General features: G+C 53.2%; 1 protein-coding gene across 21 annotated transcripts in view; it reads left to right on the forward strand.

The window, feature by feature from the left end:
• The window catches only part of UNC80 (unc-80 homolog, NALCN channel complex subunit), a 3,486,058-nt gene that overhangs the window by 73,377 nt on the left and 3,396,348 nt on the right, over positions 1 to 16,333 (forward strand). The window lies entirely within an intron of this gene.

Here is a 16,333-nt window from a genome sequence, read left to right on the forward strand (position 1 = left end):
GGAAGCAGGTACATTGCCTAACCCCAACCCCTCCAACCAAGAGGCCTAAGACCCAACCTGCTCCCACAAGAGAGGTGGTGAGGAACCTTGGAGGCCCCTCTAGATCTAAGGGAATCCTTTATAAGGCCCCCTTGAAAAAGCCTAACACAGGTTCAGAATTTGTACCAACTTCTGAGGGACTGGTCAACCAGATCCCCTATAACTTTAAAAAGACTGATGTTCCTCAAAGGGTTTGTAGGTCATATAGCTTACAAAGGAAAACCTTTGATTGGGCCATAGAACATAGGTCAAGGTGTCACCATCAAAATGCTGATGGACTCTCTAGGATGTATGTCATCGACTAGAGGTATGAGGTTCATCCAGGAGTGGATTAAATCCTCCTGTCCCTTAGTCTGGGGGGGGGGGCGAGTGTTAGGGAGAATTCTCTGTTTAGGCTGAATTTCCTAACCTAGTGAGTCCCCCAGCAGCTTTGCTGGATTTTTGGGGTTTATTTCTTTCTCCTGCCAAGAGTGAGACTCTTTTACCCTCACTCTTGGACATGATTTGAGTGTGTTTCTTTGAATCTAGAAGTGTTTAATGGGCTATGGGGTCTTTTACTCCATAGGGTTTCACATGTTTTTGTGATGTGTGTTACACAGCACCCTCCGTGCAGTAACACAGGGGTGTCATAGTGTCCCCCCAATATAGACTCCATACCCTGGGACTGACTACTGTCTCCCAGGGCATGTAAAGTCACCATTGACTTTTCTAGTCTTAAATTCTGAACAGAACCAGTACAAACCATCATATTGTGGATGTACTGGCTGGGGCAATTCGATTGCCCCAGGGTCTGTTAGTCGAGGGGGCACGTCTCCGCCCCCCCTGATCGAGTTTTGGCTGGTGGCAGTGGATACTACTTTTTATATTCAACCGCAAATATTTTCCTATGGGATTTCCCATTGTTTTAGGCTACTATCTTTATTTAATTATTTAAGGTAGCCTCGAACATACCGCCGGTTTATTTAATTAATATTAATTCTCCGGTTGGTATTTTTTGCCAAAACTTGATTCTAAAATGGCGTTTGTGTTCTCTTCTGTTACTCCAACCCAAGTCGAGCCCTTTGTTCCACCTTTTGGCGGGCTTCTCCACAGAAGCCCTCCAAAGTGGTGCCACTATGTCTGGGGTACTTAGGAGGGGTGGAGGGGAATTTAGGCACCCTGGACTGAGTTGCCTAGGCAACTCAAGTCGCTCTCCGTCCTGATTGGCCCAAGTGGTGAGCCGGCCGGCTCACCACTTAGCATGTTTGAGTGACAGCTAGGCTGAGTGAATGGGGGGTTGCTGCATAAAAGCAGGGCTTTGGGGACTGGAACTTCAGAAGTCGCCACAGGACCTAAGAATCCGACGAGGGAGAAGCTGAGCCGACCTACCACGACACCACGACCGGTGGAGCCCTGCTGGACCTTCTCACCACTTTTCCCAACGACAGAGGAGATCTCCCGCCGGAGAGTCTTCTTCCTTTGACTGGTGGGGATAACCAGTTTCACCGTCTTTTCGCTTTCCTGACGTATTTCGTGGCCGCCTTGCCCGTGCTAAGCACCCCGGCAACCGGGATACCACGTTTTACCACGACTGCGAGATAAAGGTACCACCTTTTACCAGAAAACTCTGCGGCTGGTTTCTGCCCTGGTAGTGCAACGACCTGCATCTTTCCTCCACGTCGAGATCTTCTCTTCCCCTGGACGACGCCGCAACTTGCAACCACTACCAGGAACAACTGCCACCGCTGGAGGATCCTTCCCACTTAAGGTACCGTGTCCCACCTGGCTTCCCTTGCAACCGACTGTACGGGGTAGATTTAGCCCCCGGCTTTCGAACCTGGGTTAGCCTGGGACACCCTGGCTAAACTTTTCTAAGCCTCTCTAAACTCCTGACTGAACCCTCTGCAAGACTTTCTAAGCCTAGTGTAACTGTGTGATCTTGGGCGCATTTGTGCTCTGCTCTCTCTAAGAGTGGGCCCAGCCTTTGGACTTTGGCTCACCAGTGACTTTTTGCTCTCTGCCTTGCTAATGGTGTTCCTGAATCGTAGAGTGGTGTAATCCTGCATATTTTGTCTTTTTCCCTCCCTTTTTCACAACCTTAGTATAGTGCAATCTAGTTAAGCGCTCACCTCTGTATGGAAATAAGTGGTGTCTTACTGTGATTTTCTAATAAGGGAAAAAGGGGTGTATATATCATAATAGTAACTGTGGTTAGAATATTTTACAATAAGAGTGCTGGAGTGTTTCAACTGTGTGTTTATAAATAAATAATGATATACTATGATACCAAAGCTCTGGTCAGTGTTTGCTTGTATTATTGTATCTGAGTGCCTATTGAGTATACTTTGCATACTGCCTAACTCTTCTTGAGGGAAGTCTGACTGGTCAGCCACAGCTACCAGGTAAATCTGGGTGGTACAGACTGCTACCAAGTGGGTTTACTGCTAACACCTGTAGTCTTAAATCTTTTGCAGTGGTCCCTAAGGGAACTGCACAGGTTTCTGCCTAACAGCTCGACACTGAACGACGACACCAGAGGTGCCGCAAGAGCACCGCATTACCCTGACACCCCACCCACGGGGTATATCAGGCCCACCCAACTGCACGCCAGAACTCCCCAGGTTGGGCCGTTGCGGGAGTGCGTCCACACCGAACCCGGCTGGGGACGCTGGAGAGGGTACTGAAGAAGACACATGCCAGGTGAGAGGCCCTCAGGCCAGGACTCCGTGTATAGGCCGCCGTTCCACTGGCGTTGAACCTCTCGAGTTATTCGGCTGGCGCAACCATAAACATCCCCCCCCCCATCCGGCGTCCCTCCTCATACATCCAGCCGCAACCAACACCCCATGAGTTGGAAGGAGGCCCTCTCCAAGTATCAGTTTGCATCCGGAGGCGACAAAATGGCCGCCGGGTCTCCATCGGTGCCGCCTCCCGACCTGGGGGCCATCAAAAATTACATCCAGATGATTTTGGAGGAGATACGCAGGATTCGAACCGACATGGGTACTAAGTTGGCAGACCTTACCACCAAGGTCACCACCCTGGAGGATCGCATGGAGGGAGTCGAGAACAATCAGCTCTCCACGGCGATCCTGGAGATGCAAATGGAGACCAGATTTCAGGAGGTACGCCCTAGGGAGGAGGAACTACGGTTCAAGGTGGACGACTTCGAGAACAGGGAGAGGAGGAACAACTTGCGCATTTTTGGCCTTGTGGAATCCAAAGGGGAGAGCCCGCAGGCACTGGAGGGCAAGGTCCACGACATCCTAAGAATCGTCATGGGGGAGGAGGCCGACTTGAGATTAAATTTGAAAGGGTGCATCGAGCCGGCGGCAGTGGCAGGGGCCCGAGGTCGGTGCTGGCTCGACTACACTACTATAGAGACAAAGCCAGGATCCAGGAGAAGGCAAGGAACTTCGGCGATATCCAATACAGAGACTCTAAGGTGGCAATCTACCAGGACTTTTCGGCCCTCACCCTCGCAATGAGAAAGAAATGCGGGGCCCTAACCAGATGGTTGCAAGGTAAGGGGGTCAGGTACCGCTGGGGTCACCCCTTCTACCTGGCATTCGAGTGGTCGGGGGAAAGATACCACCTGGTGACGGAGCAGGACATTGTGCGGGCCACAGACGACCTGGTGGGAGATCGTGCGGGCCCGTCTGGCGGAGCGGGGGGGGCGAGGCCAGGAACCCACCGCGGGGCCCCGACAGACTGGGTCAACCTAGCGGCAAGACTAAGGTTAAGGGGGCATGCAAATTCCAAAAAACAGGCACCCATCATCGGCCTCTGAGGATCACCTGAAGTGACTGTAACTTTTTATAATGTTGGTTGATTGGTTCGACGGACCTCTGTTCCGGGCCTGTGCCTGGGGACACGGGGGACCATGGGAACAGAGTTACGTCTCATAAATTTTGTTTGAAGGTTCACACACGTTCATTCTGGTTTAATAGAGAATGGGTTATCTACATGCTTACACTACCCGGGGCTGGGGTAGAGTCCTTGGTGGTTCGTTGACCATCCCCGAAGAAGATCGGGTGACATGGACGAACGCCTCAAGACGGGGGGAGAGGGGAGGGGGACAGGAGCACGGGGGGGAGGGGGCAGAACGACCATCATCAAGGCCAAAATGGGAACGTTTAGCGGGGTCCACGGGGGGGGGGGTACTAGCCAGCTTGAACAGGAATCCTATATTTTTCAACATGCCAAACGCAAGCATTACACTACGGTGAATCTAGAGGCGGTCAATGTCAAGGGCCTTAATTCACAAAACAAGAGGTCCCTGACCAATAACATGTTTCGCAAACAGCAGTTGATGGTGCTGTTCCTCCAAGAAACCCACTACAGGCAGGGGAGGGAATCACCCATCAGGGGAAAGGACATCGGCGGCAATTTATGGGCCTCCCACACAAGCTCAAAGAAGGAAGGGGTGGGGATTCTCTTGAGCAAGACACTCCATTTTACCAACACAGAGACCAAGAGAGGCTTTGGGGGAAGGTTCCTGGGGATCAAGGGTACATATGAAGGGGAACGCATAACCCTGGCCACCCTCTATGCTCCCAACTCGGGCCAGATAGGTTTCCTAACCCAGATCCTGGGGGTAATGGATGAATGGGCTGAAGGGGCCATGATACTGGGGGGGGACTTCAATCTCATTTTGGATCCCAGGCTGGACTGGTGGACGGCACAGGTGACTGAACCGAGAGGGATCACCAAGGACAACCTAATGCTCCAGACCCTGCTGAGGGAACACTACTGGAAGGAAAGACACACCCGGAGCCCGGGGGATACACATTCTTTCCCCCCCCACACCTACACCAGAATCGATTTCCTCTTGACTTCCAAAGAGGGGAGCGGGGTGGCTACAGCTGTGAGGGTCGAGGCAATAACATGGTCCGATCACGAGCTTCTGGTGGCGGACTGGTCGCTTCCCCTGTCCCTCAGGTCGGCCCGGTGAAGGTGTAATGACACGCTCCTAAGGGACCCGGTCTTCAGAGAATTCCTCAGAGGCGAAATGGAGGCATATTTTGAGACAAATGATGATGGGGAGACGGACAGGGCGGTAGTGTGGGAGGCGGCGAAAAGGCCACCTTCTGTGGTCTCCTTATAGCCGAGGGTTCTAGGCGCAAACGGGAGAGAGGGCTCATTGAGGCCAAGATACGGGCTGAACTCAAGAGCCTGCGGGGTCGGCTCACCCAGGAGGGGGTTGATAAGGAGTCCCTCCTATCGGAAATGCGTGAAAAACCTCAGGCTTTGCACACGGTCCTCATTGGGGAGGTGATCAAGAAGTTGAGATACACTCGACAACGGTACTACGAAAAGGGGGACAGGGTGGGGACCCTATTGGCAGTAGCTAGGGGTTGTAGACTGGAGAGGAGGGTCGGACCTATTAAAGATGGGGAGGGCAGGGATCTCAACAGAAAAGCAGAGATAGTGGGCTCCTTTGCAACTTTCTACAGTGACCTGTACACAAAACAGGAGTGGGAATCGCTGGAGGAGATTCGGGCTTATCTGGAAGAACACCGGCTACCCCGCTTAACGGAGGCCGAGCTGCAGGGCTTGGACGGGGACATAACGGTGGAGGAGGTGGAGGCAGCCATCAAGAAACTTAAGGTAGGGAAGGCCCCCGGAGGTGATGGATACACGGCTGATTTTTATAAACAATTCCAACCCATTCTGACGGAACCCCTAGCCAAATTGTTCAACCACATTCGTAGCAAAGAGACGACCCCCCCCCACATTCTTACAGGCACTCATCTCGGTGATCCCCAAGCCAGGAAAAGACCCCACAGAGCACGGCTCTTATAGGCCCATCTCCCTCTTGAACCTAGATGCTAAAATATTTGCCAGGATTCTGGCCACTCGCCTTTAGAGATGCCTGCCCCGCCTGGTCCATCCAGACCAGTCGGTCTTTATATTAAACAGACAAGCCTCGGGCAATATGCGTAAAACCCTCCATGTGTTGCATTCAAGGGAAACCCGGAACGAGGGGCTCCTCCTGCTGTCCCTGGACGCAGAAAAGGCCTTCGACCGGGTGAGTTGGGCCTTCATGGGGGAGGTCCTCTCGGCAATAGGGATTGGTCAGAGATGGTTGGGATGGATGGCTGCACTATATTCAGCCCCCATGGCTAGGGTGGCTGTCAACGGGATGGAATCGGAAGCCTTTCCGCTAGAGCGTGGTACGAGACAGGGCTGCCCACTATCTCCCCTGGATCCGGAACCCTGGGCGATCTCGGTGCGTAACAACGAGGCTATCACTGGAGTACAGATGGGCGGCTCCCACCACAAGATCAGCCTGTTCGCCGAGGACGCTCTCCTCTATGTTACCAAACCGACACTGACGGCCCCTCATGTGTTGCGGGCACTGGAGCGTTACGGGAGCCTCTTGGGGTACAGGGTCAACCTGGGTAAATCTGTGGCCTTTATGGGGGGTCGACTACCGGACACCGAGAGGGAGTATGTGGAGGGCCTTCCTTTTCAATTGCAGAGAGAGGGATTCCGGCACTTAGGAATCCAAATAACACCGGACCCAAAGGACCTCTTCCTGAGTAATTTCACCCCATTGTGGACGGAGGTCAAAAGAGATATAGAGAGGTGGGTAGCCCCGGGGTTCTCGTGGATGGCACGACTCAACCTGATCAAGATGGTGGTACTTCCCAAATTCCTATTCCTCTTCCAGATGCTCCCCACCCAGGTCCCGGCCACGTTCCTACAGTCCATGAAGCGCACCCTACTCAGGTTCCTCTGGGGAGGGAAAAAACACAGGATCTCCTATGATGTCCTAACGAGATCTAAGGAAGATGGTGGGGTGGAATTTCCGGACTTCGATACATATTATAGGGCCTCCCAACTGAGGATTTTGGTCGACCACTTTAACCCTGGGACACAAAAGCAGTGGGTAGCACTGGACAATAGGTTGCTTACCCCGGTCACGCTCGATGAGTGGTTGTGGGTCCCCAGAGCGCATATCCCCAGGCGTGTTTTGGATCATCCAGTACTGGGTGTCCTGTGGTCTATCTGGAAGGAGGGGGGTTATTACAGATGGCTCACAACCTGGCCTTCCCCATTGAGTTGCACCTGGGGGCCACCATTCATAGCTAAGGTTGCGGAGCCGGCCGCGTATCAGAGGTGGTATGAGGCGGGCCTTGTCAGGGCTTGCCACCTGTAGGTAGGTGGCTCCCTCCTGGACATGGAGGAGGCCCTGGGGTTGGGCAAGCTTTCACCTTTTCGCTATCTCCAACTGAAGGGAGTCCTCTCTGAACCCTCATGGGGGGACACGCTCAGGAGGGAACTCACGGACTTCGAGAAAGCGATCATCTCCACACAGGACTACAGGGGGGTCATATCTCGTTTGTACAAACTTCTCCTGCTTTCGATACCCAGGGATCCACCGCCAGCAAGAGTACAATGGGAAAAGGACTTGGGCACGGCAATAGATGATAAAAGGTGGACCAAAATGTGCATCCGGGCCCATTGCTCAACTACCTCCCCCCAGTACAGACACCAGGCCCTCAAGATTTTACACAGATGGCACTACCCCCACAGTTGATAGCCAGGATGAGTCCGGGCTACGACTCACACTGTTGGAAATGCAAAAAGAAAAAAGGGGACTAAATGCACATGTGGTGGTCTTGCCCGAGGGTGCAGTCTTACTGGGAAGAGGTCCTATCATGGGTTAAGGGGGTGGATGGTGTCTCCAGGCCCCTCTGTCCCTGGTTGCTGCTGTTTGGTATTGAGGTGGGTGATGACTAGGAGGACACCCAGGGCCACATGTTGCAGGTCATGCTCGTAGCGGCCAGGCGCTGCTTGGCCCAGAAGTGGAGGAATCCGCACATGCCTGATGAGAGGGAATGGGTAACGAAGGTGCGGACGATATATGACTTAGAATTTTTAACTCATGTCCTGGATGAATCCAGATCCAATATTGAGGAACTTTGGCTTCCCTTCTTTGAAAAGTATGAACGATCGATCTGAGGGGTGAGCTCACCAACTGCTGGCCTGTTTGGGTTTGAAGTCCAGTGGAAATGGAGGTCCTACTAGGTACCCGTTGTATAAGGCACGAGCCCCCCCGGGGGGTGCTGCTAGGTTGAGCCCTGGACTATGTGTGCACCAATCTATTCGAACCCGAAGAATGCATAACGCGTTCCTGCACGATAAACTTGACATCGGCACCTGTTCACTGGCTAGGAGTGGGTGGGGGATGGGGGGTGTTAAAGGGTTATTGTTCGAATGTTTTCTTTTTCTGAGAATGGCATCGGTTTGAAATGACATGTTTGTTGTAATAACCTTTAAAAATGTTAATAAAAACTATATTTAAAAAAAAAACATGTAATATTAAGTCCCACCCATCGTTCTGTCTTTTGTGGATCAACGGGTCTCACTGGTTAATTGAGCTATCCGTGGTTCCCGATTAAAGTGGCAGGTCTCCATTGAAGCTGCGCCGGGACTAGACTTTTGGTCGCTGTCAAAACCACTTACTCATACCTTCAGAATGGTGTCCGCCTGCAGGGGTTGCCTACTGTAAACACATAGTCCCAGACATGACAGGTCATTGCCCTTGATACTGAGAGGCCGGAGCTGACTTCAGGTTGACACATTGCATGTCAATGGTTGTTGGGGTTTTCCTGTCTTTTGTTAGTCCTGCGACCAGGCCTCCTGTAGGCCTGCTTGAATTAACTTTGATTAGTATGCAAAGCTGCCATCAGCAGCTAACAAAGAACAGGGCAAATGCATGGAGCCTTTGTTAGTTAATTAGGCTGGCCATGGCAGGAATAAGGTGTTGCCTTCTGCCTTCTGAGATGCTTTGATGTACACTTGGCTGTCATATTCCAATTACATATGACAGGGGAGTCGGCGCCTGTAGGCTGTGTCCGCCCAGAGTACACAGGTCTGTGTGTATGTCATCCGGTGAGCATAGGAAAATGTGTGCGGTTTAGCCCCACACCTTTTCCAGAGGTTGATCTACCATCATTCAATTTCATTCAAAATTTTAAAAAAGGTCAGGCGAGCACCCACCCACTGTGCGTATGGCTGAATTCCTCACAAATGATTTTCCGTGAAAGTCCAGAGGGTGTGCGACAACATCATAAATGTGAATGTCAACTACCCAGATGCTATGCATGATAGCTATATATACTGGCACCTGCATAGCGCAATTGAAACTTGACCTTTCACACACATCCACATGTAGGTCTGGCTAACAAATTGACATGGGGCCTCTTTCCACCACAGAGAAGTCACCTTCCTACCCGTTTCAGGCATCTATTGGGCAGAGGCCAGCAATGTTGCAACATTACACACATTTGCACCTTGTATCCCATACAGCAGGGGTCTGCAACCTTTGGCTCTGAAGATGTTTTGCTACAACTCTCATCAGCCGTATGCCAGAATTCAGTGGTGAGGGCTCATGGGAGTTGTAGTTCAAAACATCTGGAAAGCCAAAGGCTGCAGGCCACTGCCATACAGCATACCCATCATAATCCTGAAATCCTGGTTCAGATGCCTTGACCGAACCGTGTAATTCACTGAAGATGTGTAACGCCTTTGCCTTTTTTGTGCTATTTAACATTGCCCTCATGTGTGTCTTGCAAATAGCACTCTTTCATGATCTCTTCCCTCAGTCGTCTGTTCCACATGCTGCAGTAGATGGTTTAAGGGATGAGGCAACAAGCATTAGGCATGGCCTGGTAGCAAGATCCAGCATTGGGTATCACCTATGCCCTGTGACAATGTACATTGTGCATGCATGATGAGAATATGATAGAGCCACTTGCCGATGATTGTATCTGACATTCCTCTCTTCTGTGAGAGCTGTGTCTTCACAAGGCACATCCATCCTTCGTGCTTCTATCCTTGCTGTAAACATATTTCGAAGGGACTGTGTCCTCCGACGTATTCCTTATCTATGATATTTGTATCTCCAGCTTGCTGGTCTTGGAAAAATAATTTCCCAGTAGAGGGCGCTGGGCGTCGACGTCCGTCGAATAGGTGTTCCTCAACAGCCACCGTATCGACGTCATCATGCCTATAAATGGCCACGCGCAGCGTCCGTTGCTCAGTTCCGTTTTTCCGTGCTTCGTGTGCCTCGGAATACCGTTGCTCAGTTCGTCAGTCGAAATATATTCATATTTCCTCAAGAAAAGCGACTCGTACTCGATGGCTTCCTCCTCCGACCCGACGACTCCTCAATCCGGTTTCAAAAAATGCAGAGACTGTGGGAAGAAAATGTCGTTGACGGATCCTCACAGGATCTGTTTGTGGTGTCTGGGAATCGAACACCAGTGTTCGGAGTGTGAGGAATGCCTATCCATGACGGCGAAAGCCTTGAAGGAGCGTAAGGGGAAGCTCGAGAGAGGTAAGTCAGTTTTAACTTCCTCGAAAGTTTCCGCGGTAGAGTTGAGACATTTGTCTCCTCACCGTCAAAAGCATTCTCGATCTAGGTCTCGAAGTGGCTCCCACCACTCGTCGAGGTCTAGACACTCGAAAAAGAGACGTAGAAGATCTCCTTTGTCGTCGACTTCTAGTTCCCCTGAAAGAGTAAATAGCCCCAGAAAACACAGCTCTCAGGCTGAGTGGGAGGAATTCAGAAAAAAGATGCTAAGCGTCTTTGAGAAAGCGGCAAAGCACCCGGCGAAACAGTCGACCTGAAAGCGCCATGAGCCATCGGGAAGTAAAGCATCTTCGACGCCATTGTCGAAAGCCCCTCCGAAGCATAGATAGGCGCCATCGACGCCGTTATCGAAGGGTTCTTCGACGCATCCGTCGATCGAGTCGACGCCGGCGTCGACACCGACATCGACACCAATAAAAGAAAAACCCTCGGCTACTCCACAGCCAACGGTTACACCGAGAGCCTCCGACACGACATCGAGAACGTCGTCAACATCCTCGAGCAGGATTCCGATCCTCTCGAGTTCTTCGAGGCCTCTTCCAGTTTTCTCGACGCTTTTGTCGGCGCCTTCGAGGATTTTTACATCGGCATTGATGACATCGACCTTTTCAAGGCCACTGATGATGGCTCCCTCTGCTTTAGAGATGGGTTTTATACCATTTCACAGGCCAGAGCATCCCCCCTTAACTTCAATTTATGAAGAAAGGGAAGATTCTAATCAAGAAAGGCCTTTTGGGCTGCAGAGGACCACATCACCTGAACCAGAGACTTTTGCCTCTGAGGAAAGAAGGTTGAAAGACCTTCAGGATGCATTACAGGAAGCAAGTGGCCTAGACACTTCCCCAGAAGTGGAATTTGTCAAACCAGACCCAGGGGAACATGCTGAAACCCCTTATAGAACCCTAATGTCAAGAGTTATGGAGTTCATGGGTTGGTCTGCACCTTCACCTGTTTTTCAACAGGATGACCTCACAGATATTCTGGATAAAGGTTCACAGGAGGATCCTGTGGTTCCCTTTCATTCTGCTTTACAAAGAAATATTTTAACTAACTGGGAAACTCCTGAAGTTGTCCCTGCGGTTAACAAGAAGTTGTCAGCGAAATATAGGGTTTCAAGGGGATTGGGTCCTCCGACGTATTCCATATCTATGACATGTAATCACCACAGCTGTGCTGCTTCGGAAACTTTTTCGGCGTCTGCGTCCTGCGTCGATGACGTTGATGCGCCGTCGTCGAGGACCTCCTCCGACGTCCGACGTCATCCGATGTGATAAGTAGGACGCACGATGCCCATAGCCTCAGTTCCGTTTTTTCCGCGAACGTGTTGCTTGGTGTTTCTCGGTTTAAACGCCTCGACTCTTTGGAGTTCTGTTCTTCTCGGTTCTTCGAACCTGTTCGTTTGTGAAAATCCTTCTGAAGATGTCTACTTCGTCTTCGACCCCCGTCCGGGTTTCAAGAAGTGCGGGGAGTGTGGGTCCAAGATGTCGGTGACGGACTCGCACGACGCCTGCCTCTGGTGCCTCGGGGAGGCCCACGACACGGATGACTGTATCGACTGCCAGTCGCTCACGTCCAAAGCCTTACGCGTACGTAAGAAGAAGTTGTCGGTAGGTCGGGTGTCCAAGCCCCGGAAGTCGAAGTCTGCGGGGCTTTCGACGGATGATTCGAGGGGTGACTCTCCGTGTCATCGTCGGAAGTCTCGTGGGTCTCCTTCTAGGAGTCGGTCTCGCCACTCCTCTGCCTCTTCGAGGCTTTCTCGGAAGTGCCGACATCGGTCGTCTTCCAGGTCCTCTTCGGAGGACTCTGCCCGGCACGTCGCTTACCCCTCGGGTCGTGCGACGCCGGAGGAATGGGCTTCCTTCGGGAAGCAGATGTTGGCGATTCTCGAGTCGCAGGGTACTCAGCCGTCCGCGCCCCCGAGTGGGGTCGGTCGTGTGAGGTCCAGAGACACCGCTCGCAGGAGTGGTCGGCATGAGTCACGGGAGAGGTCCCGTTCGGACAAGGGGACTCGTTCTCGACGTACCCGTTCCAGGTCCCGGTCCTCGACGCGTTCGAGACCGTGTGCACCTGTGAGGTCTTCGAAGAAGGCTTCGACGTCTGTGGCGTCGAGGGCGTCGACCGGCTTTCTCGAGGCTCTGGCTCCGAGGAAGTCGTCGATGCCGTCGACGCTCAGGTCGTCGAGGGACACGCTCGGGGCTCCGGCCTCGAGGGCTGTGTCGACGCCGCCGATTATGGAGGCGCTGCATCTGACGTCGACGCCGATTTCCTCGACGTCGACGCCGATCCTCTCGGCGCCGATGCCGGTTCTCTCGACGCTGGCGCCGATTCGCTCGACGCCTTTCGTGTCGGAGGTACCCCAGGGCACGGGTGGACCCCCTAGGAAGGCTCTGGTTAAGAGCAAGCACTCTCGAGTGTCTTCTTTTCGCCACCTGGACTATATTTCAGAGGCGGATGAGGATTCTGATGGCCTGGTTCCTAGTCAGGTTCCGGATGACATTGTCTCGGGCCATAGTCAGTTTGACGAGTTGAGACAGTCACTGCATGATGCCAGTGGACTGGACACCTCTCCGGAGGTGGAGTTTTGTAGGCCTGAGCCTGGCTCTCATGCTGATTCCTCGTACCGGCGCCTTATGGCTAGGGTTTCTGAGTACTTGGGATGGTCTGCTCCCCCAGGGGAGTTTGTGCAGGATGATCTGACAGACATCATTGATGTTGGTCCCCCAACTGACCCGGTTCTGCCGTTCCATATGGCTTTACAGAGAAGGGTGGCGGCGGCTTGGACTGCTCCGGAGAGTCTCCCGGCGGTGGGCAGATCCTTGTCGCGAAAATACCGTCCAGCCAGTGGCGACCCCTGCTACTTGACCAGGCACCCCACTCCGGAGAGTTTGGTGGTGCAGGCGGCCACGGCCCCGGCGAAGCAGGCGTCGTACCCTACCATCCCTCCTGATAGGGACGACAAACGTTTTGATGGCTGGGCGAAGAAAGTGTTTTCTTCTGGTGGTATGGCGCTTCAGGCGGCCAACTCCATTTGTGCCTTGTCACGTTTCACGCACACTCTGTGGAACTGTGTTGCGTTAGCGGCTGAACATGTTCCCGAAGGGGATGAACGGGATGGTTTCCTTGCTATGGTCCAGGATGGTAAGGATGCCATGTGTGAGTCCGTTCAGTCGGGTTTGGACTTAGCTGAATGCGTCAGTAGGTCCATGGCGGCGAGCACCGTGATACGCAGGTTTGCGTGGTTGCGGAAGTCGGGGTTTGCGCCTGATGTGCAGTCCCGGCTCCTCAACATGCCCTTTGATGGTGAACACCTTTTTGGCAGCAAGGCTGACGAGAGCCTTGAGAGGTTGCAGACCTCAAAAGCTGCAGCGAAGTCGTTGGGCGCTGCAGTTCGCCAACCTCCGCCTTTTCGTCCTAGGGGACAGCAGTGGAGGGGTGGTTCCTTTCGCTATTACTCCTCCTTCAGTAAAGCGAGAGGAGCTGGCAGTCAAAGAGGCCATCGCAGGGGTACCAGAGGTGGACGACAGGGTACCCGTGGTGCCAAGGCCGCTCGGGCAGTTGCCTCTTTGCCCTCAGGTAACGCCGCAGCCGCTCCCACTCAGTCGTGAGGCCATGTCCCATGGTTCGCCGGTTGGGGGAAGGCTGGCGCAGCATCTTGTAGAGTGGCAAGCCATTACTTCAGATGTGTGGGTTCTGGAGATCATAACCCACGGCTACTGTCTTCCTTTTCGGCACAGGCCTCGCGACAATCCACCGGGGAACCTCTCTTTGCAGAGTCCGGATCCGCTCCTTGCGCAGGAAATTCAAGCCCTGCTGGAGAAAGGCGCCATAGAACTGGTGCCTGTAGCGGAGAGGAACAAGGGATGGTATTCCCCTTATTTTTTGGTTTCGAAGAAAGACGGGGGATTGAGACCCATCATGGACTTGCGCGGTTTGAACAAACTCCTCAGGAAGGACAAGTTCAAGATGGTTACTCTCTCTCTCAAGTCCTCCAGGCCCTTCAGCTTCAGGACTGGTTGGTGTCACTCGACCTCAAGGATGCTTACTTCCATGTGCCGATCCATCCCAAGCACAAGAAGTACCTGAGGTTCGCGGTTGGCGACTCGCACTTTCAGTTTCGGGTCCTGCCGTTCGGATTGACCTCCGCCCAGAGGGTTTTCACCAAGCTCATGGTGGTGGTGGCAGCGCATCTCAGGCAAGGGGGGATTCACGTCTACCCCTACCTGGACGATTGGTTGATCAGGGGGAGCTCTCCCGAGCAAGTCCTGGATCATCTATCGATCGCCTGTCGCTCCCTTCAAAGGCTGGGCTTCTCCCTCAATTTAAAGAAGTTCCATTTGACGCCAACACAGCGGCTCCAGTACATCGGAGCAGTGCTCGACACTTCCCTGGGGCAGTGTTTTCCTCCCCAGGTGAGGGCTCTTCACATTCAGCAGATGGTGCACAAGTTTCAGCATGCCCAGACGCTCCCAGCGTTCGAGTTCTTGAGGTTGCTCGGCCTCATGGCAACCTGCATTCTTCTGGTGCCAGAGGCTCGCCTGCGGATGAGATCTTTGCAGTGGGCACTCAAGACGCAATGGTCGCAGTCCTCCGGCAGGACTCGATTCAGGTGCCGTCCTCGGTCGCCCGGGACCTTCTGTGGTGGGCCGACGAAGGCAACTTGATGAAGGGGGCTCCATTTTGGCTTCCCTGGCCGGAGGTGACGATCGTGACGGATGCATCCCTCACGGGATGGGGAGCTCATGCCAACGGGCTGACAGTCAGCGGTCGTTGGTCTCCGTCGGAGTCCAGACTCCATATCAATCTGTTGGAGCTGAGGGCCGTCAGGCTAGCCCTGAAGGCTTTTCTGCCGTCTGTGCGAGGGAAGAATGTCCTGATCCTGACGGACAACACAGTGGCCATGCACTACCTCAACAAAAAGGGGGGGGCAGGGTCACTTCCTCTGTGCAGAGAGGCGATGCAGCTCGAGTTCTGGGCCATCCAGCAGGAAGTTTCGATCTCGGCAGTTCATCTGGCCGGAGCCGAAAACGTGACGGCGGACGCTCTGAGCAGGCAGAGCGCGATCTCTCACGAGTGGGAGTTGGCTCAGGAGATTCTCCTGGAGATCTTCGCCCTTTGGGGGACCCCTCAAGTGGATCTCTTCGCCTCCAGTGTAAACCGGAAGTGCGAAAGGTTTTGCTTGCGGGAATTTCCTCCAGAAGGAGCCTTAGGAGACACGTTCGTGGTGGAGTGGTCATTCCCGCTGCTGTACGCGTTTCCTCCAGTCCCCGTCATCCCGCAAGTGCTGCGGAGGTTACGGAAGTTCGGTTCCCGGATGATCCTCATTGCCCCGGCGTGGGCTCGGAGGACGTGGTACCCGGACCTTCTCGACTTATCCATCTGCCCTCCACGTCGTCTTCACTACCGAGACGATCTGCTCTCACGGGAGGGGGGTCAGGTTCTCCATCCAGAGGTCAGATCCCTCAACCTTCACGCTTGGCTTCTGAAAGGTTGAGGTATAAGGATTGGGACCTCCCTGAGGACGTGATGGAGGTGTTGCTTTCGGCCCGAAGACCGGCAACAAAGTCTCTGTACCGTTGCCGTTGGCGTAAGTTCTGCGACTGGTGCAGGGTTCAGAATGTGGATCCTTTTGCATGTGACATACCCATGGTTCTGTCCTTTTTACTTTCTTTGGCCCACAGGGGCTTGCAAGTGGGTACCGTTAAGGGTTACCTGGCGGCACTGTCCATCTTTAAGCGCTCGTCTGAAGAGTGTTCTTACTTTAAAATCCCTTTGATTTCACAGTTCCTGAAAGGGCTCACTAATGTGTTCCCTCCGTCACCTTTCCTGGTGCCCGGTTGGGATTTAAACCTGGTTCTTAAGTTTCTTATGGGTGCTCCGTTTGAGCCTTTACATTCTTGCCCTTTGAGGCTGTTAACTCTGAAAACTGTG

Source organism: Ambystoma mexicanum, chromosome 9 (assembly GCF_040938575.1).
Source record: "Ambystoma mexicanum isolate Mex_15411 chromosome 9, UKY_AmexF1_1, whole genome shotgun sequence".
NCBI classification, from domain to species: Eukaryota; Metazoa; Chordata; class Amphibia; order Caudata; family Ambystomatidae; genus Ambystoma; species Ambystoma mexicanum.